This window comes from Ammospiza caudacuta, chromosome 30, assembly GCF_027887145.1.
Source record: "Ammospiza caudacuta isolate bAmmCau1 chromosome 30, bAmmCau1.pri, whole genome shotgun sequence".
NCBI classification, from domain to species: domain Eukaryota; kingdom Metazoa; phylum Chordata; class Aves; order Passeriformes; family Passerellidae; genus Ammospiza; species Ammospiza caudacuta.
The window spans coordinates 1,893,008-1,917,238 of NC_080622.1; the positions used below are offsets into that span (position 1 = coordinate 1,893,008).

At 52.6% G+C, this 24,231-nt stretch overlaps 1 pseudogene; it reads right to left on the reverse strand.

Annotated features, from left to right (window-relative positions):
• Positions 1 to 6,355: 6,355 nt before the first annotated feature.
• LOC131569332 (Fc receptor-like protein 3) lies at positions 6,356 to 22,404 on the reverse strand (annotated as a pseudogene).
• Between the last annotated feature and the right edge of the window lie 1,827 nt (positions 22,405 to 24,231).

The following is a 24,231-nucleotide window of genomic DNA, read 5'->3' on the forward strand; positions in this document are numbered from 1 at the left end:
CTGGGCGTGATGGTGGCATTGTCCACGGGCACTGCGGGGACAGAGACAGGGGTAAGGCCACAGGGAGGGGCTTGTAGCAAGTGTGATGAGATAGGGACGGGAGAATGGGTGGGGTGGTGGATGTTGGAGATGGGGTCACACCAGAGAGGGGTGAGGGGACCCAGGGCAGATGTGGGGCAACTAAAGAAATACTTCTGGGGGACATAGAGGTGCGGAACCAGAGGACCTGGGAGGTCTCTGGACGCTCCCTGTGCCCATCCCCACACCCACTGGACACCGTGATGCAGAGCCGAGTGGTGCTGCTCCGCATGGCCCCACCCTCAGAACTTTAATTCTTCGAGGGGTAGCCCCCCATAGCGGGCAACACCAGCTGCAGAGACCCCTGATGGCCCCCCACCACCTGCCCGTCCTGGTAGAACACGTGCAGGAGGGGGGCTCGGGGCTGCAGGGGGCTGGGGGTGCTGAGTCAGCTGAGAGTCAGGGGGGACTCGACGGTGGGCTCAGGGGGACCCTCCAGAACTGGCACCGAGAAGAGCTCTGGGAAGGGGAGAAGAGTGGAATTTGAGAACCCGAGTCTCTGGGGAGGGGCTGTGGGGGTGTCAGGGTGGTGGCTGTAGGGTGCTCACCCTGCACTGTCACTGTCACTGGCGCTGACTCCTGCCACCCCCAGGATCCCACCCAGCCCCTGCACCTTTAGTGGCCACTGTGGTTCAGCTGCAGAGGGGACAGGGACAGATCGGTCCCGCCGCAGAGCACCCCCCCAGTTCCATCTGCTCTCGGTGGAAGGACGCCAAGGAAAACGTGCTTTCCCACCTGCCCCGGCAGCGCAGCGTCACCATGTCCCCCTCCAGTAGTGCCTGTGCCAGCACCTGCAGCACCAGCCAGTCTGGGGGAGAGCACTGGGACACCCCCATTGGGTCACACCCTGTGCACAGGGCTCCCCAATTCCAAAACGATTTCCACCCACACTTAGATGTTCTGGGATGTCCCCTGAGCAGGGGACAGGATCTGGTTACAGAAGAGGTGACCCATGGAGCGAAGCCCACTCAGAGCCCTCGGGGTCCCTGCGTGTGCCAGCCTGGGGACACCCAAACATCCCCTCACCTTTTGAGACTCTCACGGGGAGGCTGAGCCCACTGCCGGGTCTGTCACACTTGTAGTTGACACTCTCGGTGAAACGGAGAGTGTTGTGTCCCTGCCACCAGTCCTGCCTGTCCTTGTACCAGGTGGTGGCACTGATGGTCCCCAAGCCCTGGCAGGTCAGTGTCACCCAGTCCCACAGCACCGCTGGCATCCAGGGGGGCTCCACCAGGATCTGGGTGGTCTGGGCACCTGTGGGTGAAAGGGGACACCAGCCTGCCAGGACCAGCGTGGGGCTGGGGACAGTGGGCTGGGGCCATGGCATCGCCCGAAGACTCACCAGCGAGGCCGAGGGTCTGGGCCGGAAGGGAGAAGGGACAGAGCTGGGTGAGGGTGGAACCAGGGAGACAGCAGCACAGGGGTACAGGGTGCGAGGACAGTCCCCAAACTGTCCCTGTGGGGACAGCAGTTCTTGTTGGAAAGTGCATGGTGGTGCTCCCCTAAAGAGTTAGTGAGGCAGGGGGACATGTCTACTTCATAGCCACCTGTGCACCATGTCCGTGTGGCACAGACACCTTGGGAGCAGGGACACTGAGGCCATTCTGGGCTGAGGCAGAACATGGGGACACTGTGGAAACTCTGGGCATGAGGACACCATGGACACAGCCCATGCTAGCCCAGGTCACCCCCACCAGCTCATGCTGGCCCATCCCCATGATCCCATCCCCATGGCCACATCCTCACTGTTCTTGTCCCTTCCAGTCCCTGCATTCCCATTCACTTCTCCCTATCCGCAGAGCTTCCTGAGCCCAAAGGTGCCAGTCCCCACATTCCTGTCCCCACATCCCCATCCCCAAATTCCTGCCTCCCTGTTCCTCTCTCCAAAGCCACCCTCCTTCCCTGTTCCCACTCATGTCCACTGTGGGTAACATGGACTGGCACTGCTGGCATTGGGGACCTCAGCAGACCCCACACCCCCCTGTGCCCCCTCTTCTCCCCATCCCCGGGATGTCAGGCCCATGCCTGGGGCGCTCACCGCACATGAGCAGCGCCACCTTCCCCGCCATCTGGGTGTCCCCACCCATGTGGACTGGCTGTCAGTCACTGCCAGGGGCAGCTGTCCCCTGGGTGGTGGCTCTTTGGGCAAAGGGGAAGGAAGCGAGGTCGCGTCATGTGTAGGTGGCCCTTGGTGTGGCAGGGTGGCCACAAGCTGGGCACAGGCTGTGTGCAGGGAGGGGAGAGGATGGGGACAAAGCTGGATGTGACAAAGTGTGACATGGGATTCCCAGAAATGTTGGGCTCAGGGGGTTTGGGGTCCATGGAATAGGTGTCCAGGGGAATGGGGGGTCCCTAAGGAATTGGGGTCCTTGGAAATGGGGGTGCTGAGGAGGAGGAATCCCTGGGGATGGCGTTGCCATGGGAATGGGGGTCACATGGCTGGGGGGACTCAGGGATGGGAGTCCCAGGGGAACGTCGGCTCCAGGGATTTTCGGTCATGGGATGTGGATGCTGGGGGAATGGGAGTTCCTGTGGGAATGGGAGGTTCCAGAGAGAATCAAGGTCTGGGGAAAGGAGGATTTCAGAGGATGGAATGAGTAGGAGAGGGTTCCTTATGAATGATGGACCCTGGGCCATGGAGTTCCTGGGGAATGTCAGTACTGGGATATGGGTTTCAGAGAGAGTGGGGACATAAGAAATGGGGTACTCATGATTTGATTTCAAGGAGAATGGTGGTGCCAGGGATGGGCAGTGGCTGGATGGGCCCATAGGTCCCAGCTCTGTCCCAGAGTGCCTCAGATTTTGGGGTGACCCAGGGCTGAGTACAGCCACCACAAGGTGCTGGTGGCCTGGGGGTCACCCCAGAAAGATACCTAGGGGCTCTGAGTGTGTGGAGCTGCTGCAGAGGTGAGAATTCTGTGGGGGGAAAAAGGCCTCTCTGTGGTTTGCACAGCCATGAAAGAAGAACAAACGCCAAAGGGAGCCCAAACAGTGGCTCTGGAAATACAGCTCCATACAGCTCCATCATTTGCTCCTCTTGTTAAGGGACTAAGAGAACCACAAAACTACTGCAAATCCCACAACAATCTGCTCAACAACCTGACCCGGACCCTCCTCCTCCTCCCTGCCTTGCTGTGCATGGACAGTGGCCGGGTGCCCCATACCAACCACAGCCACTCTCTCACTGCCCTCCACACCTCGATGGGGAGAGAAAATCGAGCAAAGGGTTCCTGGCTTGAGACAAGGACCAGGAGAGATCACTCATCAAATCCTGTCACGGGTAAAACTGCCTCAGAATTAGAGATACGAATTGAATTTATTGCTGACAAAATCAGAACAGGATAAGGAGAACTCAAATAAACCCTTCCATGTACCTTCTCCCTGTTATGAATAATTTTGTAGTCTTTTGTTTTCCCTATTCTATTGGTTTTTCCAAATTATTTTGATATAATACAGGTTGGAATCACTTTTTCACTGCTTTTGATTTGACAATTTGTCAGCCTGTTTACCCTAATCCCTGTGTAGAACATATATTTTAGTGTGATAAATACATTATAGTTTAGGCTCTCCCAAAATATCAAGATAGAGACAATGTGCATTGCAACATTAACTGTTGCATAAGAAGCTAATGCCTTTATTTGTGTAACTAAGTGACAATGGTGAGAATAAGTAAAATAATTTTGTGAAATAGCTAATGTTGATTTAATGTACTGCTGGAGTATCTCATCTGTATGAGAAGAACACATTGAAAAGTAGCAAAAAAATAAACATCAAAAAAGAGAATGCAAAGAGGAATTTACCCCTGACTCTTGGGCTATCAAGAACTGTCAAACCACAGAACAGGGGAGCCTTGTGAGGACATGAAATATATAAATTTAATCTGCAGTTTGGCATGTACTTCATGACAATGAATCAAGGATCAAACCAAGCATAAGAATTCCCAGAACATGTGAACTGGAAAGAATGTTTGAATATGTATAACCCTCCTGAGTATATATTTCGCCAATACAATGAAAAGGTATGTAAGAAGAATTGCTGCAGTTATCCATGTGCCTCTGGCAGCTGCCAAGCTCCCAGCAGTCTCTTTACAGACCATTTTATCCCTTATTAAACATTTAAGAAATTTACAGAGTGAGCCTTGTTTCTCACACAGTTTGACCAGAAAATTTTGAGTACAATAAGACGGAAAAATGTTGTGTGCTCCTTCAAAACTGGTAGGGGGAATGAGGAGCCCCATGGGGTGCAGTGAAAAGGAAGAAGAGACCCCTGAGGGGAAACAATGCCCCCAATGGCCCCCAGTACCCTCCAGTTCCCCCCAGTGCCCACAGTGTCACAGCACGGTCCTGAAGCCCCCGGAACTTCTGCACCACCGCAGGACCCCAACCCCCTGGTGCACCCAACCCTCTAAGTCCCCAGAACCCCAAGCCTGGCAGGGAGGGGCACTCCCAAACTCCCCCAGGATCCAAAAAGATCCTCCAACGTTCCTGCACAGCCCTACAGGAGCTTCCCAAACCCTCCAGGAGCTCCCAGTGCACCTCAATGTTCCTCAAAGCCCAGCCAGGGATGGCCCTGGAGCCCAACCAAGAATCTCCAAATATGCCCCAAATCCCCAGGACCCCCAGTCAAGGTCACTGCAGGCTCAGTGTCCCCCAGCTCAGGGGCCCTGGGTGCTGCTGATTTCTGCCCCAACTCTGGGAGCTCCCCATCACTCCAGGACCCCCATCACCCCCATTGTCACCCACCCTAGTGGTGCCACCAGTGACAGCCCCCGATGACAGCCAGGAGCAGGAGCAGGAACAGGAGGGTCCTGCTGACATTCACAGCCACTGCTGGGGACAGAGGGGACACACCGGGGTCACCCTGAACTACAGAGGCCCTGAACCGCCTAGCAACACTGTGTGACCCCACCTGTGACCCAGGGTGAGCCAGGTGTCACCTCCAGGACCAGCTCAGGGCTGAGTGCCCGGAACACGCGGTGCCCGTCCTGTCCCAGCTGGTTGGTGGCCATGCACAGGTAGGTGCCCGCAAGTCCCACATTGATGTCCCTGAGCTCCAGGAGGGGACCCTGGGCCACCTCCTGCCCATTGTGCAGCCAGGTGAAGGTGACAGGGGCTGAGCCCACCTGCACTGAGCAGTGCAGGGTCACTTTGTCACCTGTACACACCTGGTGTGACAGAGGTATGGGTGGGATGATGGTATTGGCCACAGGCACTGTGGGGACACAAACAGGGCTGATGCCACAGGAAGGGGCTGGCAGCCGGTGTGGGGGGATAGGGGTGGGGGCGATGGGTGTAATGGGGGATGTTGGGGATGGGGTCACACCATGGAGGGGTGAGGGGACACAGAGCAGAGGTGGAGGGACCCCAAAAAGTGTCAGGGGGACATGGAGGTGCCCAAGCAGGGGATCCAGCGTGCTTGTCGGAGCTCCCCGTTCCCATCCCTGCACTCACTGCACAACGTGACACAGAGCCAGGCGCTGCTCTTCCGCACAGCCCCTCCCTCAGAGGGCACCTGGCAGCTGTAATTCCCCGGGTGGGAGACCCCCACAGGGGGCGCCAGCAGATGCGGGGACCCCTGCGGGCCCCCCACGACCTGCCCATCCCGGTAGAGGACGTGCAGGAGGGGGGCTCGGGGCCACAGTTGGCTGGGGCTGCTGAGGCAGCTGACAGTCGGGGGGACCCCATGGTGGGCTCAGAGGGACCCTCCAGCTCCGGCACCGAGAAGAGCTCTGGGAAGGAGAGGGGAGGTGAGGACTCTGACTTTGAATCTGCTGGGAAGTGGCTTTTGGGATTGTCAGGAGATTGGAGTTCCAGCCGTGGGGGTGCTCACCGTGCACTGTCACTGTCACTGGTGCCGACTGTGCCCATGGTGACATTTCAGAGTCCACCAAGCCCCCTGCAGCTGTAGCAGCCACTGTGGTGCAGCTGCAGGTGGGACAGTGACAGCTCGGTCCCATTGAGGGACCTCCTCACCTCCTTGTTTCCACTGTATAATCGCATTCCAGTGACTAACATGTCCCGCCAGCACTGCCAGCACAGTGTCACCGTGTCCCCTTCCAGCAGCTCCCACAACAACACCTGCAGCACCAACCAGCCTGTGGGACATGGGTGTCCTGTCACACTGGGGATCCCATTTTCATGGGGATCCCCGCATTGGGTCAAACGCAGCACACCAGAGATCCCCAATTACAACACGAGTCCTCGCACACTGAGATGCTCTGGGATGCTCACCCTGCATTGTCACTGTCACCGGCACTGAACCTCACAGAACCAGGACCTCACCCAGCCCTGCAGTGATAGTGGCCATTGTGGTTCAGCTGCAAAGGGGACAGGGACAGCTTGGTCCCATTGCCGAGCCCCTTCCAGTTTCTTCCCCTCGTGGTAGAAGACATCAATTTGACCGTGCGGTTCTGCCAACCCCGGCAGCGCAGTGTCACCGTGTCCCCCTCCAGCAGCGCCCCCAATGGCACCTGCAGCACCAGCGAGTCTGGGGGACAGAGGGGTCCTTACACACCTGATGGCACCAGGACTCCCCATTGGGTCACACCCAGAGCACCAGAGATCCCCAAATCCAACAAGGGGATCCCCCTCCACTGGGATGCTCTGAGCTGTCCCCAGAGCAGTGGATGGGCTCTGGTCACACAGGAGGTGACCCATGCAGAGGAGCCCACGTAGAACCCTCGGGGTCCTCACAGTTTCCACGTTGAAGACACCCAAACATCCTCTCAACATATAAAATGCTCACGGGGGAGCTGTGCCCTGTGCCAGGTCTGTCACACTTGTACGTGCTACTCTCGGTGACAATAACGTTGTCATGTCCCTGCCCCCAGTGCTGCCAATCCTTGTACCAGGTGGTGGCACTGGTGGTCCCTGAGCTCTTGCAGGTCAGTGTGACCCGGTCCCACAGCAGTGCCGGCCTCCAGGGGGGCTCCACCAGGATCTGGGTGGTCTGGGAACCTGTGGGTGACAGGGGAAAACAGACTGCCAGGACCAGCGTAGGGCTGGGGACAGCGAGGTGGGGACATGGCATCCCCTGAGGACTCACCAGCGAGGCCAATGGTCTGGGCTGGAAGGGAGAAGGGACAGTGATCAGTGGGGGTACCTCCGTGGGGATAGAGACACATGGGGCACAGGGGGTGGGGGCTGTCCCCAAACTGTCCCCATGGGGACAGCAGTTCTTATGGGAAAATGTGTGTGGGTGGACCCCAAAAGATTTTGAGAGGCAGGGGGAATATGTCTGTGTCACAGCCACCCGTGCACCACATCCCTGTGCCACAGACACCTTGGGAACAGGGACACCAAGGCCACCCTTGGCTGAGGCAGAACATGGGGATTCTGTGGATACCCCGGGCACGAGGACACCATGGACACAGCCCATGCTGGCCCACGTCACCCCCACACGCTCATGATCTCATCCCCATGATCCCATCTCCATGGCCACATCTTCACCGTTCTTGTCCCCTTCTGTCCCTGCATCCCAGTTCCCTTGTCGCTATGCCCAGAGCTCCATAAGCCCAAAGGTGCCAGTCCCCACATTCCTGTCCCCACATTCCCATCCCCCAATTCCTGCCCCGTCTTCCTGTCCCCAAAGCCACCCTACATCCCCAGTCCCACCCAGGTCCACTGTGGGTAACATGAATTGGCTCTGCTGGCATTGGGGACCTCCGGGGACCACTAAGCCACCCTGTGTCCCCTCTTCTCCCCATCCCCGGGATGTCAGACCCTGGGGCACTAACCCCAGAGGAGCAGTGCCACCTTCCTGGCCATCCCTGTGTCCCCAGCCATGTGCACTGGCTGTCACTCACTGCCAGGGGTGGCTGTCCCCTGGGGGGTGGCTCTTTGGCCAAAGGGGAAGGAAGCGAGGTCAGGTCTCATCCTCATGTGTAGGTGGCCCTTGGTGGGGGCAGGGTGGCCACAAGCTGGGCACAGTCTGTGGGCAGGGTGGGAACAGGATGGGGACAAGGTTGGATGTGACACAGTGGGACATGGGGTTCCCAGGTGTGGGGGGCTCAGTGACTTTAGGGAGCCAGGGATTCATATCCAGGGTAATAGGGAGTCCCAGGGATGGGGTCCCTGGGAATGGAGATCCTGAAGAGGGGGAGTCACCAGGGATGGGGTTGCCATGATAATGAGGTTCCCCTGGGCTGAGGGGACTCAGGGATGGGAGTCCCAGGGGAATGTGGGATTCCAGCGATTTGGGGTCATGGGATGGGGATACCGGAGAAATGAGGGGTCCCGTAGGAATGAGGGTGCTGGGAGAATCAAAGCTGTGGAGAAAGGGAGATTTCAAATGTTTTAATGAATGGGAAAGGGTTCCTTGGAATGGGGTCCTGGGCCATGGAGATTCTGGGGAATTTGAGGACTATGATGGGAGTCCCAGGCATGGTGGGACCTAAGGAATCGGACTCCTATAATTTGGTTTCCAGGGGAATAGGAGTGCCAGGGATGGGTTGTGCCTGGATGGACCCATGGGTCTCAACTCCTTCTCTCAATGCCTCAGATTTTGGTGTGACCTAGGGCCCAGCAAAGGCCCCATAAGTTGCTGGCAGACTGGGTATGACTCCAGACAGATTCTAAGAGACTCTTATGCTGTGGAGCTGCTGCAGAGGTGAGAATTCAATGGCAGAAAAAGACCTGCCTGTGGTTTGCTCAGCCCTGCAAGAAGCACAAACTCCAAAGGGAGCCCAAGGAGTGGCTCTTTTGAGAGACTCTCCTTGGTTTTCAGAGCAGGGCTGGCTGGAAACCGCCCATGCAGTGGCAGCTGAGAGGGAACCAGTCTGGAAATGCAGCAATTGTTCATTTGTTCCTCTTTGTAAGGTACCGAGAGAACCACGAAACTACGGCACTCAGCTCAACAACGTGACCAGGACCCTCTTTCTTGAACTAAACCTGCAGCCTTCTGGAACCTCATGGAAAGAATGCTTGGCTTCAGGCCATGGCCAGCAGAAAGGATTGAAAAGTTTGGAAATATTGAGCAGGGGCTCTGGCCACAGCCATGGTGGGGCTGTGGGGAGTGACCCTGTGTAGATTCCAGGTGTCCCCAAAGCTGCTCCACCGCTGCCCTCCTCACCTGACTGAAGGGGTGAGGTTTTGCAGAAATTGTGGCATAAGGCCACCAGAGGTGCTGCTGTGGACCTGAGACCTGTCTGGCCTCGGGCCCTGCCTTCCTTCCATTTGGATCATAGAGAGCATTCACTGGTGTTGTGCAGGGCGTGTGCCTGAGCCCGGGCCACTTCTACGCTGCCAGTGGGCACTGGGATCCAACCTGCTGGTGGTGGTGCCGGCACCGATTGGTGCCCATGAGTTTGCACAAGGAGCGATTTCCCCTCCTGCCTCCCGTCTGAGGCCGCCACGGCCACTGAGGGGATGGAGCTGGACCGGGGCGCCCCCTGCTGTCCGGGATTGCTCCCTGCAGCGCCCCCTGCTGTCCGGGATTGCTCCCTGCTGCGCCCCCTGCTGGCCGGGAGTGCTCCCTGCAGCGCCCCCTGCTGGCCGGGTGTGCTCCCTGCAGCGCCCCCTGCTGGCCGCAGTTATAACTGCCACAAAAACCAACAGTGCTGTGAGGCAAAGTGAAAATTTTCCACAATAGATATCCATTTTAATTTAGGTGAAATCTACATGTTTGAGTTAAGTCTGTGGTTAGAAGCCATAGTTATTTAGCCAGACTGCAAGGCCTAAGTTCAGTGAAGTTACTTCAGTGAAGGACAGCGATAAAGGCAGGGAGACAGAAGATGATAGAGAGAGACAGGGACTGCTGTAAGGGCAAGTCAACCTGATCTCAGAATTCTTTCTTATAAAAAGGAACTAGAGGCAAATGTCTCGCGAAACCCATAAAAATGAATACGTATGAACCTAATGTGAAACTGTATTCATACGTATTTGAGAAAGAGATAAACAGAGACCTTAAGTTCTCAGAGGTCCACATGCCTTTTTTTGAGGAGACCAATCTCCGCATGCGTCCAGCGCTGTAAGAAACATACCAAGCTTTACAACTTTTACAAAGTTGTGGGGTACTTTTTATTTTCTCCGCAAAACATTATGGCACCCTAGATGGGACTTCTCTGTCCCCGCAGGGGCAGGGGAGATAGACAGACCTCCAAGGCTCGCCCTAGGGTTTTTTTTCTTGGTGGGGCTCTGCTCGTCTCGATTTGCCTCCTGTGAGGACAGACAAGGACCTGCTGGCCTGCGTCAGATACAGTATGTACAGAACAGCCCCCGGGGGAAAAGAGAGCTAGGGTGTAAATCACTCAGAGACGTCTGGATGCTCAGCCTATGGATGCAGTTGATGGAGCAGCTGGATTAGAGACAGGGGTTCACTGTCTGATAGGGTGGACCGCGAGCGACCCTGGGGGTGAGTCAAGTGAATCTCTATGTGCGTATGTGTGTCAGAGACTGTATCATTATATGGTTAATGCATTGTGTGGTTAATGTGAATGTTCCTCTGTAATTGTGTGAGTGTGTGGTATGTGAAAGAGAAAGCAAACCAGTGAGGTCACCCATGGCGCGGGGATGTGAGTATTACCCATGTTTGAGCAGCTGAGTGAGGCCTGAGGTGCCAGCTGCAGCAGGGTGTGGGGGGGTACTGCCCCGCAGAGAAGCAGAACGAGTGGAGGAACATCAGTGACAGTATTTATTGTGTTTAAATGCAGTGATTTGTTTAGATTTGGTATATTTTAACCATGAGTACGAGCTCAGAGAGTTTCTTTGCCCTGGATCTTTGGACTTAATCTCTGGACTGTGTGCTGTTATTTTGATTGTGTCCAGGGAAAACTGATGGGAGTAAATGCTTCATTATCGTATGCTGTGTTGTGTTGAGAAAAGTGGGCACTTTGAGAGATATGCCCTTTCCCAGTGATTTTGTGTGGTGATTTTCTTCCACTGCATTATGGCAATTTGATTCTCGAATTATATAGTGGTGCTTGTGGAGATTTTAAGATTTTGTTTGAAACAAGGGTAGCATTTTACACAGAAGAACTATGGTATGGTGATTTATGTCTAACTATGGTAAAGCAAATTAAAGGAATTCAAGAATTCTCCCCTCCACAGCAATTCAAGCCTTGGCTCTAGTGAATTTGAGATTGGGGGGGGGGGGGGGGCGGTGCGTGTGTCTGTGTCTGTGGGCATATCATAGTTTCTGCTGTGACAAGCACAGCCTTTTTGCAAGGCAGTAAAACGAGGGTAAGTAGACACAGTGCTTAATTAGATTGTGCAAGGAGAGAACTAGAAAAGACTGATATTTTGTAAAACAGAGTTTAGATAGAAGAGATGAAAGAGTTTGTGGACTTCAGCTGGTACTATAGTAAGTCTGGACTGGGAGCAGCCTGCCGTAGGGGATTTAGAGTGCTCTGTAATAAACGGAATAACCGGCCTCTGCCGACAATTCCTGAGAGCCTTTGGTGGATCAAGAGGCTGTCACGCTGCGTTAGTATTATTGCAGTGCAGAGTTTGTGGGAGACGCTGGTATTGCTGTTCTAACACACGTCAGGGCACATGCCCTAAGTCTAAATTAAAGTTTTCTGATCAAGCTGATTCAAACCCTAAGATCTTAAAGCTCGTGTATGAGAAATCACATCTGATACCTGCTACCTGGAGCTGTTTGTGGGAGAGTGGGAGGAAGACTAAGAAACTACTGTGAAGCTTTGTAAAGAGAAGTTTGGGTGGAAGTGAGATAGGGCAAGGAGAAAGAGATAATGAGAACTGACCAGAGCAAAGAGGTTCCAAAATTAGCCCCTTTTAGGAGGGCTGACTGGGAGAAGGCTGCCAGTAGGAGCAGCTCAGAAAATAAAAAGATTTATAATATTTCATTGCAGTTAAACTGTTTTAAAATAAGAAGCTAAATGGGATGGGGTTTTGTATGCTGATATGTGTTTTTGTTTTAAGAAACCACCCAGAATGGCAAAGAGACTGTGAGATCAGACCGTCCTCTGGTCTTGGCCCTTGAAAAGGAAAACAAGGCAAAGAGAAAGCAAATCAAACCTGTTGTTCAGCATGCAGCATAAGATAGCAATGTATGAAGTCAGACAAAGATTATCATGCTGAAACGCAAAGCAATTACAGTTCGTAAAATGACTACACATGATTTTTTAAAGGCTCTTCCCAAGGTAAGGGAGGAAGGATAAAGATGACCTCCCCAAAAGGGAAGAAGACTTAGGCTCCAAAAGTATACCCACTCGAACCCATCCCCCTCCTGGCAGTTCAATTTCATCCAGAACCAGGAGGTAACAGACCCCTCTGCAAGAGGCAGTGGGATCAGAAGAAAGAAAAGGGTAGAATTTTAGTCCACGCAAGGGCCATATATTCAGTTTTAAATAAAGCTTTAGTACCTGTGGAGAATGTTTGTGCTGTAGTGTGGGGAACAACTGGCCAGTCTGAGAAGGAATACTTTTGCAAACCTTTAAAGTAACATGTGTACTATATGTACTTAGAAGCTTTTGTACAATTTGCTCAATTCGCTAAACAGTCTTAAATGAGAAAGGTTACTTTGGAGGCAAATGATATAAAGATGTTAGGCTTAACATTAACAGCCATTGAAATTAAGAAAGACATTAGTAAAGAGATATTAGAATAAGAAAATAAGTGTTTTCAAGGGTATGGGCCTCTGCTGTACCAGGGACGGTGAAAAATGCCCCCACATAGTAATCAAGCTTAAGGAAAGAACACAACCAGTGAGAATTGAGCAGTACCCTCAAAAGGAAGATAGGGAAGGAATCGGCCCAATAATTGATAGTACTGGATTGAGGGCTGTCAATAAGATAACACAGAATTTATACCCTGTGGTAGCAAATCCATATACTTTACTAACTTGTTTAGCACCTGAGCTAACCTGGTTCACTGTTTTAGGCCTAAGAGATGCCTTCTTTTGCCTCCCTATCCACAAAGCCAGCCAGAAAATTTTTGCATTCAAACACAGCTCACATGGTCCATGTGCCCGAAAGCTTCAAAAATTCCCCACTCCAATTGGAGAACAGCTTGCAAAGACCCTGAGACCCGGGAAGCTCCACAAGAGGAAAGGAGGCTGTTGCAGTACATAGATGACCTTCTAGTCACCACTTGGACAAGGGAAGCCTGGATGGTAAGCCTTTTGTATTTCCTAGGACTCCAAGGATACAGATATCAAAGAAAAAGGCACAGGTAGTGAAACAGAAAGTAATCTACCTGGAGAAAGAAGTGAGTGCTGAGCAGCAGACTTTAAGGCATGGAAGCCATATGCCAAACCCCAAAACCCCAGACAACAAAGGCACTCCAAACCTTCTTAAGCATGGCAAGGTGGTGCCAGCTATGGGTTTATAATTACAGACTGCTCGTCAGACCCCTCTATGCTGTTATTGCTGATGGAAACAGAGATCTCCAGTGGACAAAAGGAGTCACACGGGCCTTTCACCACCTAAGAGTGCCCTCATGTCAGCTCCAGCTTTGTGACTTCCAGATGTAAGTAAACCATTCTTTCTATTTTTCCATGCAAGGAATTGCCCTGGGAATACTGGTACAGGACTTGGGTCCATACCGAAGGGCAGTTGCTTACTTCTCTAAGCAACTAGATGCAACCGCCAAAGGATGGCCAGGTTGCCCCAGAGGTGTAGCAGCAGTTGTGCTGAATATTCAAGAGGCACCCAAGTCTACCCTAGGACACAAATGACTGTGCTAGTGTCCCACACAGTGTCCGCAGTACTGGAAGTAAAGGGTGGCCACTGGCTTTCACCACAGAGGTTTCTGAAATACCAGGCCATCGTAGTAGAGCAAGATGATGTAGAGATAATGGTGACTAATATTGTCAACCCAGCTTCTTTTCTCAGTGGAATCAAAGAAAAGCAGTACACCATGATTGCCTAGAGACCATTGAAGCTACCTTCTCCAGCCGCACAGACTTAAAGGACACTCCTTTGGACGATGCAGACACCTGGTTCACTGACGGGAGCAGCTACATTGCCAGTGGAAAGCAACATGCAAAGTACACAGTGACTACCTGCAGAGAGGTAATAGAGTCTGGACCCTTACCAACAGGTACCTCTGCACAGAAGGCTGAGATAAATGCATTGACCCATGCCTTAGAAACAGCAAAAGGCATTCAGAGTCGTGCATGCACATGGAGCCATCTGGAAGGAGAGGGGACTGCTAACCTCACAAGGGAAGAAGAGACAATGCGGCTGCTGGAAGCAGTTCAGCTACCTGAAAAAGCATATTAAGGCACACCAGAGAGTGAGCCTAAAATTTGAAGAAAGAAATGAGCTGGCAGATGGAGAGGCAAAGAAAGCAACAAAGGGTGAGGTAATTATAGACAGATTTTCCTCGAAGGTAAGCCAGAATACAGTAATACTAATCAAAAGAGACATACACCTACAAGGGGTGGGCTACCATTGAAAGAGGGCTAGTAATCCCTTCCCATTTTCATGGTTACTAGTGAGGGAAGAGCACTAGAAAACACACTAGGGCCTAACTGCTTAAAAGCTTTTTATAGAGTGTGGCTCCTTTCCCAAAATGACCAAGGCTGCCAGTGATACAGAGTGCATTTAAATGAAGTGTTGACTTTGAAGTAGTAATTTCCACTGGCTTTCTAGAACATACATCTGATTGAAAGAATTTATTGTTGTCAGGAATTTATATGCCACTATCACTCAGGTAAGCCGACAATGTGATCCTTGCCTCCAGACTAACCCCAAAAATACCCCAGGCCAAAACTCGGTCAGACCGAGAGAGGCCACGGGCCTGTACAGCAGTGGCAAATTAACTTTTCAGAACTCCCAAGGAAAGGGGGGTATCATTATTTACTCGTATTGATAGATACATTTTCAAGGTGGCCAGAAACATTCCCCACTAGAACTGTCAAAGCTCAAGAGATGCCTAGAGTATTGTTACAAGAAATAATACCATGCTTCAGAGTTCCAGCCACAATATCCTCAGATAGAGAATCATATTTCATTTCCAAAGCAGTGCAACAGATTAGTAGCCACCTGGGCATAGATTAGGAACTTCACACTCCATACCGCCCCAATCAAGCAGCCAGGTACAGAAAATGAATCATTTGATTAAGCAGCAGATTGTAAGACTGGGGCAAGAAGTTCATCTACGCTAGCCCCAAGCTCTTCCACTGGCACTGTTGCGAATTCGAACTAAACCTTGAGCTAAAAGAATGCTGAATCCTTTTGAAATGCCTTATAGAAGACCATATGGAATACAAAAGGAAGGTCCACCCACATTAGGGTGATAACACTGGCCACCTACATGGTGGCTTTAAGCAAATAACTCAAACAAATTGAGAAACATGTGGCTGAAACTCGGAGCAAGGAGTTAGATAACCTGGGGATGATGTATATGTTAAGTCTCTTACAGAGAAGACTTTGGAACCACAGTGGGAGAGACCGCTGCAAGTAATTCTCACCACCTTCACTGAAATCAAAATCAAAGAGCAGAATGCCTGGATCCATCACTCTCGAGTGAACAAAGCCCTAGAAGTCCCTTGGAGAGGGGCACCAGAAGACAATGAACTGAACTAAAACTTACTCAGGCAAAATGAGTATATTGCAGTCGGGGGTAGTTCATACTTTACAGAATTGTTTTGTATGTAATTATAACTGAAGTTTCACAACTATAGAGTACCTCTATCCAAAGCAATGGGGAATGGCCTTGGTCCCAGGCTTTTAATCAGTATACTGGATCCATGAGAGAACTTCCTGAGATAAAAGATTTAAACATATCTACTGTAGTAATCCACGGGAATCGGGTATATGAGGAGCAAGAATGGCAGGAATGAGAACCGTGGGCACTTCAAAGAATCAGAGGAGAAGAAATCAAAGTAAGGTGCTGGGTCATCAATAACACGGCTTATGAGAGACCAGATGCAATTAGTGACTCAACCTCTCCTGGTGTATATGAACACCAGGAAGTTTGTGATAGCCTAAGTCAATCAGACTGTTGGTGTAATTTCACCTTAATACAGCCTGTAGAAGTGACCTGCCTTTGAGCTCAAGTTGCTATCAGACTTTCATTTAAATTCAAAGTAGACACTGCACTTTTTACAACAGCAGGGCCTTATACAACCCATACTAGGACTCAAATAGTTCAGACTCTACCCAAATTTGAAGCTGAAGTGTATGAAATAGGCCTCTACGTAGTAAAGAATGTAAGAGAACAACAACTATTATTCAATCCAGAATGGTCTCTAAAAATGTGTTGAGTTGCTAATGCAAATTAACATCTCAAAAATCCAACCAGCCTGCTCCTCCTTCCTAAAAACATCCTTTGAAGGCTAGACAACAAAGTTACAAAGACAACTATATCTCCAGAGCAGAATAAGAAAAGATCTAACTGAGATATTAAGGAGAAGATTAACAGTTTTAAATGGAATTGATTCAAAAATACTGATGAATAAACTGACCACTGCAGCAGGTAGCCTAACAAAATTGAAGCAGCCTTTACAGTCATCTCTATTGGCATTGAGAACTAGCCAGTGGCAGATTTCAAAAGTACTGCCAAAGTAAGAAAGTACAAAAAAGCCAGGGACCAAGACCACAAGTTAATAGCAAAAGCACTTAGTACAGTTCAGGATAATGTGTCTTTAGCTTTCAGTTGTATACAAGCACAGTTATAGATGCAAACAACAGCAGCTCTGATCATACGGGAAAGGGGTGAAAGTAATTTTCCTGCAGAAATTTAGAAAATTGTTTGAGATAATGCAATTGATTTTGAAAGGAAGTTTCAATCCTGGTAGACTATGGTGAATTTCACCTATGATCCTGCTTCTAATGTGGCCACTGCCTTTGTGCTTACCATACGTAATGCCACTGTTTATGTTATCCATCCCATCATTGCACTAAGATTAAACCATGAAAAAACAATACTCTACCCTTCAGAACATAGAGTGTGGGCACAAAAGATGAATGAAAAGTGCAGACAGTAAACTTAGAATCCTGCATTACCAGAGAACAGATGAGATTCATTTGTGAAAGCAATACTATTAATGCCCAAGATATATGTTTAGACAGTGAACAGAGTATTTGTCACTTCGAAGTTCATCCAGTCACTGACCAAAAACTGTGCTCGTATATGCTAGAAAAGAGTGTGTGTGCCTGAGAACTGCTTGTGCTGCTGTAAAAATTGATAGCAATGATGTTATTTTGTCTAGTAGAAATCCTTCTAATTTCTGTATTTGTAATTTGTTAAGATTATCAAGTGTAGTTTTTCGTACTTAGACCGAGTGACATCCCAACAGCTGATTGAAAGCAATTACACAATGAATCACAGACTATCACCTACTCCTATTAGAATGGACCTTAGATTAGTAAAACAATTAATTAAGCACCAAGACTATTCTACTAAAGATCCTAAAGAAAAACTCAAAGAAGCAGAGAGAACTGTCCAATGTGATACAAAAAGAAATAGCTAGAATTCTGCAGAGTAAAACAAAATGCAGATCATCACTGGTGAGATGTGGTCTTTAAGAAGTCACCAACTGCAAATAGAATCTTTAATAAGTTGTGTCATCCTACATCCTACTACCAAGATTAACAAAAATAGTTTTGTTAGTATTAGTTAGAATAAGTTTAAGATTATCCATTATGAAACGTACATGGTAAAGCTCTAAAGTACACTTGTTGTTCTTTTACTTTGTACAAATAAGAATTTGAACAAAGTAAAAGAATTTACTTCCCCCTTTTAGGCAAGGGGAGAATGAGGCAAAATGAAAATTTTCCAAGATAGAAATTCATTTTAATTTAGTTATTTAGCCAGACAGCAAGGCCTAAGCTCAGTGAAGTTATTTCAGCGAAGGACAGAGATAAAGGGGGGAGACAGAAGATGACAGAGAGAGACAGGGACTGCTGTAAGGGCAAGTCAGCCTGACCTCGGAATTCTTTCTTATAAAAAGGATCTAGTGGCAAATGTCACAGGAAACCCATAAACCATATTGTGAATCTGTATGCATATGTATTTGAGAGACAGATAAAAAGAGACCTGAAGTTCTCAGAGGTCCACATGCCTTTTTTGAGGAGAGCAATCTCTGCATGCGTCCAGCGCTGTAAGAAACATACCAGCTTTAACACTTTCAAAAAGTTGTGGAGTACTTTTTCTTTTCTCCACAAAACAAATGTGTCCCTGCCCCCCCATACTCAGTCCATGCCCACTCGGTGCCCACGATGTGGTTATTGAGCACAGCCCCCTCCTCCTGGGGGGTCCTGTGGGGATAAGGGGGATGCTGGTGGTGTCTGGGGAGGGAGAAAGGGGAGTCCCAGCCTGAGCCCCCCACTCACCTGTCCTGGAGCTTCCTGGTGGCAACAAGGAAGGGGGGTGACCGAGGCGACACTGGGACCCCTGAACCTTCCTGGGATCTCAGCAGCTCCAATCACCCACGGGACCCCAATTCCCCATTTCAACCCCAATTCCCAATGAACCCCTGATTCTACCTGGACACTCTAAACACCCCCAAGGCCCCCAGAAATTCTGCACCACCGCAGGACCCTAATCCTCTGGTGCCCCAAACCCTCTTTGTCCCTAGAACCCCAAGCCTGGCAGGGAGGGGCATCTCCAAACTCCCCCAGGACCCAAAAAGGTCCTCCAACATCCCTGCACAGCCCTCCAGGAGCTCGCCAAACTCTCCAGGAGCTCCCAGTGCCACCCCAACGTTCCTCAAAGCCCACCCAGCGATGACCCTGGAGCACAACCAAGACCCTCCAAATTCCCCCCACATGCCCAAGACCTCCAGCCGAGGTGACTGCAGGCTCAGTTTCCTCAGCTCAGGGGCCCTGGGTGGTGCCAAAATCTGACTCCACTCTGGGGTCTCCCCCTCACTCCAGGACCCCCCATCCCCCCCATTGTCACCAACCTTGCGATGCCACCAGTGACAGCCCCCGATGACAGCCATGAGCCGGAGCAGGAACAGAAGGGTCCTGCCGACATTCACAGCCAGTGCTGGGAATAGACTGGGACACACTGAGGTGACCCTGAACCATGGGGGTCAGTAACACCCCGGTGATCCTGTGTGATCCCACCTGTGACCCAGAGTGAGCCAGGTGTCACATCCAGGGCCAGCTCTGGGCTGAGTGCCCAGAACATGCAGTGCCCTTCCTGTCCCAGCTGGTTGGTGGCCACGCACTGGTAGGTGCCCGAATGTCCCACATCAATGTCCCCGAGCTCCAGGAGGGGACCCTGGGCCACCTCCTGCCCATTGTGCAGCCAGGTGAAGGTGACAGGGGCTGAGCCCACCTGCACTGAGCAGTGCAGGGTCATGTTGTCACCTGCATGCACCTGATGTGACAGGGGACTGAGGGTGATGGTGGCATTGGCCACGGGCACTGTGGGGTCACAGACAAGGCTGGCACTGGGTGAGGTCGGATGGGGGTGCCATGGGTAGGGTCACCCCCAGCCCGAGGGTCCCGCTCACCCAGGACGGTGACATTCAGGGGGTCACTCTCGGCCACGCTGTCCCCGTCGCTGACCCGGCACCGGTACTGGCCGCTGTCATTGTCCCCAATATGGCGCAGCTCCAGGCGGGGGCCAGTGCCCAGCAGTGCTGCTGAGGCCTCCCAGTGCCAGAAGAAGGACAGGGGACCTGTCCCCACCGTGCAGCCCAGCACCAGGCTGTCCCCAAGTGCCACCTGTCATCCTGGGGGGCTGTGCTTGACAGGAACACCCCCGAGGGTGGGACCCCTGTGGGACGGGGGGACAGCAGAAGACAGTGAGGGACCCGGGGCAGTCAGGGAGGGGCAGCAGGACCCCAGTGTGGGAGAGGGGGCACACAGATGGGAAGGCTTGGAAACAGGGGAATGGGGCGTTCAGGAGGGGAGACACCTGGAGAGGGAGTGGGGCAACACCAGGGACGGTATTGGGACACAGGAAGAGGATGGAGGGACCTGGGGAACGTGCGGGGACCTCAGAGAGGGGTGGGGGGAAGCAAGAAGGACTGAAGGGACCCGGTGAGGGATGGGGAGACATAGGCGAGGAATGGGGCACCTGGGGAGGGACCTGGGGCAGGGAGGGCAGGACATGGAAAAGGTGTCAGGGAAGGATGGGAGTACCCATGTAGGGCTGGGGGATCAGGGGAAAGACATGAGAAAGGAGGGGAGTCAGGGACAGATCTGGGAAAGGTTAGGGCCATGGGGCAGGTGTTAGGGAGCGCTGGGAGTCCCCATGCAGTGCTGGGGGCCCAAGGAGGCTGTGGGGGCTCCCAGTGCCCATCCCCACACTCACTGCACACCGTGATATGGAGCCGGGCGCAGCTCTTCCACACGGCCCCACCCTTCGAGCGCACCTGGCAGCTGGAATTCCCCGGGTGGGAGACCCCCACAACAGGCACCAGCAGCTGCAGGGACCCCTGCTGGCCCCCCTCCACCTGCCCGTCCTGGTAGAACACGTGCAGGAGGGGGGCTCAGGGCCGCAGGGGGCTGGGGGTGCTGAGGCAGCTGAGAGTCAGGGGGGACCCCACGGTGGGCTCGGGGGGACCCTCCAGCACCGGCACCGAGAAGAGCTCTGGGAAGGAGAGGGGAGGTGAGGACTGTGACTGAGTCTGCTGGGAAGTGACTTTGGGAGTGTCAAGATATTGGAGTTGCAGCCGTGGGGGTGCTCACCATGCACTGTCACTGGCACTGGCACCGACTGTGCCCACATTGACATTTCGGTGTCCACTCAGCCCCTGCAGGTGCAGTGGCCACTGTGGTGCAGCTGCAGAATTGACAGGCACAGCTTGGCCCCATAGCATGACCTCCCCACCTCCTTGTCCCCATGGTAGAATCGCACCTCTGTGAGTGGCATGTCCCACCAGTGCCGGCAGCGCAGTGTCACCGTGTCTCCCTGCAGCAGTGCCCGTGCCAACACCTGCAGCACCAACCGGGCTGCAAGACACAGGGGTCTTGTCACACCGGGGGTCCCGTTTTCATAAGGGTCCCCCCCATTGGGTCACACCCAAGGCACCAGGGGTACCTGTTGGAAAATTTTGCTCAGACATGGCTTGAAGGAAAAAAGGACATGAAAATATACAGCTGATGGAAAAGTAAAAGGCAGCTGTAAGCAGCTAAGTCTCAAGCCTGTTTCTCAGGCACATTTCTATAAACAGCAGAGTTCTCAGGCTGTTTTTTCATAACAGGTAAACATTCTGTCCGTGGCTGCTACACAAAGCAAAAGTGACAAACATGGAGGCCTTGAGAACCATTCATATCAGGGTGAGAACACAAATCTTGGCTTCAATAACAAAACCACAGGTATTGAAAACAAAACGAGGGATTAATGTTTAATCTGTAACTTATGATAAGCTCGGGTTTTGCAATATGTATGAGCTTAATTAACACTGTTATAAAATGTGCCTGGTGGATCAATGAATCGGAGTTCGATGCTGATCAGAGGATGGGTCATCTCCCTTCACTTCATCAGGTACCCAATTCCAACATGGGGTTCTCCACACTGGGATTCTCTGGGATGTCCACAGAGCAGGGGACGGGCTTTGGTCACACAGGAGATTACCTACGGAGCAGAGACCACCCAGAGCCCTTGGGGTCCCCATGAGTGCCAGGTTGGGGACACCTAAAACCCCTCACCGTCTGAAACTGTCATGAGGGGGCTGCACCGAGTGCCAGGTCTGTCACACATGTGGGTGCCTTCCACGTTGACAGTGAAGTGGTCACGTTCCTCCTGCTATAGGCGTTGCTTGTCCTTGTACAAGGTAGTGTCACCGGCTGTCCCTGAGCCCTGGCAGGTCAGTGTCACCCGGTCCCACAGCACCGCCGGCTTCCAGGGGGGCTCCACAAGAAACTGGGTGGTCTGGGCACCTGCAGGTGAAAGGGGACACCAGCCTGCCAGGGCCAGCGTGGGGCTGGGAAGAGCGAGGTGGGGCCATGGCATCCCTTGAGGACTCACCAGCTAGCCAAGGGCCTGGACTGGAAGGGAGAAGGGACAGGGCTCAGTGGGGATGGAACTGTGGGGACAGAGTCACCTGGGGCACAGGACATGATGGCTTCCCCAAGCTATCCCCATGGGGACAGCAGCTCCCACTGGGAAAGTGTGTGATGGTGGTCCCCAAAAGTTATTTGGTGAAGCAGGGAGACATGTCTGTGTCACAGCCACCCAGGCACCGCGTCTATGTGGCACAGACACCTTGGGAGCAGGGACACTGAAGCCACCCTGGGCTGAGTCAGAACATGGGGGCACTGTGGACACCCTGGGAATAAGGACACCACAGACACAGCCCATGCTGGCCCAGGTCACCCCCACACACTCATGATCCCATCACCATGATCACATCCCATGGCCACATCTTCACCATGCTTCTCCCCTTCTGTCCCCACATCCCAGCTTCCTTGTCCCTATCCCCAGAGCTACCTGAGCCCAAAGGTGCCGGTCCCCACATTCCCGTCTCCCACATTCCCCATTCCCAAAATTCTACATCAGTCAGAGTCCCATCAAGGTCTGCTGTGGGAAACATGGACTGGCTCTGCTGGCATTGGGGACCTCAGGGGACCCCACAGCCCCCCTGTGCCCCATCCCCTCCCCATCCCCGGGGTGTCAGGCCCGTGTATAGGGCACTCACCTCACAGGAGCAGCGCCACCTTCCCAGCCATCCGGGTGTCCCCAGCCATGTGCACTGGCTGTCACTGCTGCCGGGGCTGTCTGTCCCCTGGGTGGTGGCTCTTTGGCCAAAGGGGAAGGAAGCGAAGTCAGGTCTCATCCCCATGCATAGGTGGCACCTGGTGGGGGCAGGGTGGCCACAAGCTGGGCCTGGGCTGTGGGCAGGGTGGGGATAGGATGGGGACAAGCCTGGGTGTGACACAGTGGGACATGGGGTTCTCAGGAGTGGGGGGCTCAGAGAGCCAGGGCTGAGTGTCCAGGGGAATGTGGGGTCCCAGGGATGGGGTCCCTGGGAATGGGGATCCTGAAGAGGGGGAATCACCAGGGACAGGGGGTGCCATGGGAATGGGGGTCCCCAGGGCTGGGAGGACTCAGAGATGGGAGTCCCAGGGGAATGTGGGCTCCAGGATTTGGGGTTCATGCAATTGGTATGCTGGAGGAATGTGGGGTCCCGCAGGAACTGGGGTCCTTGGAGAATCAAGGTCCTGGGGAAAGGAGGATTTCAGGGGATGAAATGAATAGGAGAGGGTTCTTTTGGAATGGGATACTGGGCCATAGAGATCCTGGGGAATGGGGTAGATGTCCCATGCAATGCAGAACATATAGGAATGGGACACCCATGATTTGATTTCCAAGGGAATGGAAGTCCCAGGGATGGGCTGTGGCTGGGTGGACCCATGGGTCTCAGGGTCCGTCCCTGGGTGCCTCAGATTTTTGGGAGACTCGTGGACCAGCACAGCCTCCACAAGGTGCCGGCAGTCAGGGCGACACCCCAGACAGATTCCAAGGGGCTCTGAATCTGTGGAGCTGCTGCAGAGGTGAGAATTCTGTGGGGGAAAAAGGCCTGGCTGTGGTTTGCTCAACCCTGCAAGAAACACAAAACCCAAAGAGAGCCCACGCAGCGGTTCTGCGAGGGCCTCTGATGGTTTTCAGAGCAGGGCTGGCTGGAAAAAGCACTGCAGGGGCAGCTGCGGGAGAACCAGTCCAGAAATGCAACAATCGATCATTTTCTCCCTTTGCCCAAGGTTCTGAGAGAGCCCCAAATACCCTTCAAAAACAACAACAATCTGTTCAAAAACCTGATCAGGTCTATCATCCTTCCTGTCTCAAACCTGCAGCCCTTTCTAACAGCCTGAGAAGAATTTTTGGGTTCTGACCATGGGTGCTAGATATGAGGGAACAGTGTGGAAATATCGAACAGGGGCTCACCCACAGCCATGGGGGGGCTGTGGGGAGTGACCCTGTCTGGATTCCAGGTGGTCCCAAAGCTGCTCCATCCCTGCCCTCCTCACCTGACTGAAAGGCTGAGGGTTTGCAGGAATTGTGGTGAAAAGCCACCAGAGGTTCTGCTGTGGACCTGAGACCTGCCTGGGGTCAGGTGCTGCCTTCCTTCCATTCAGGATCATGGAGAGTGGTCCTGGGTGTTGTGCAGGGTGTGTGCCTGCCCCGGGATACTGCTACGCTGCCAGTGGGCACTGGGATCCAACCTGTTGCCTTGGCGGCTTCTGCCCACTGCCGGTGGTGGTGCCGGGAGCGATTGGTACCCGTGAGTTTGCAAAAGGAGCGATTCCCCCTCCTCCCTCCTGCCCGAGGCCGCCATGGCCCCTGA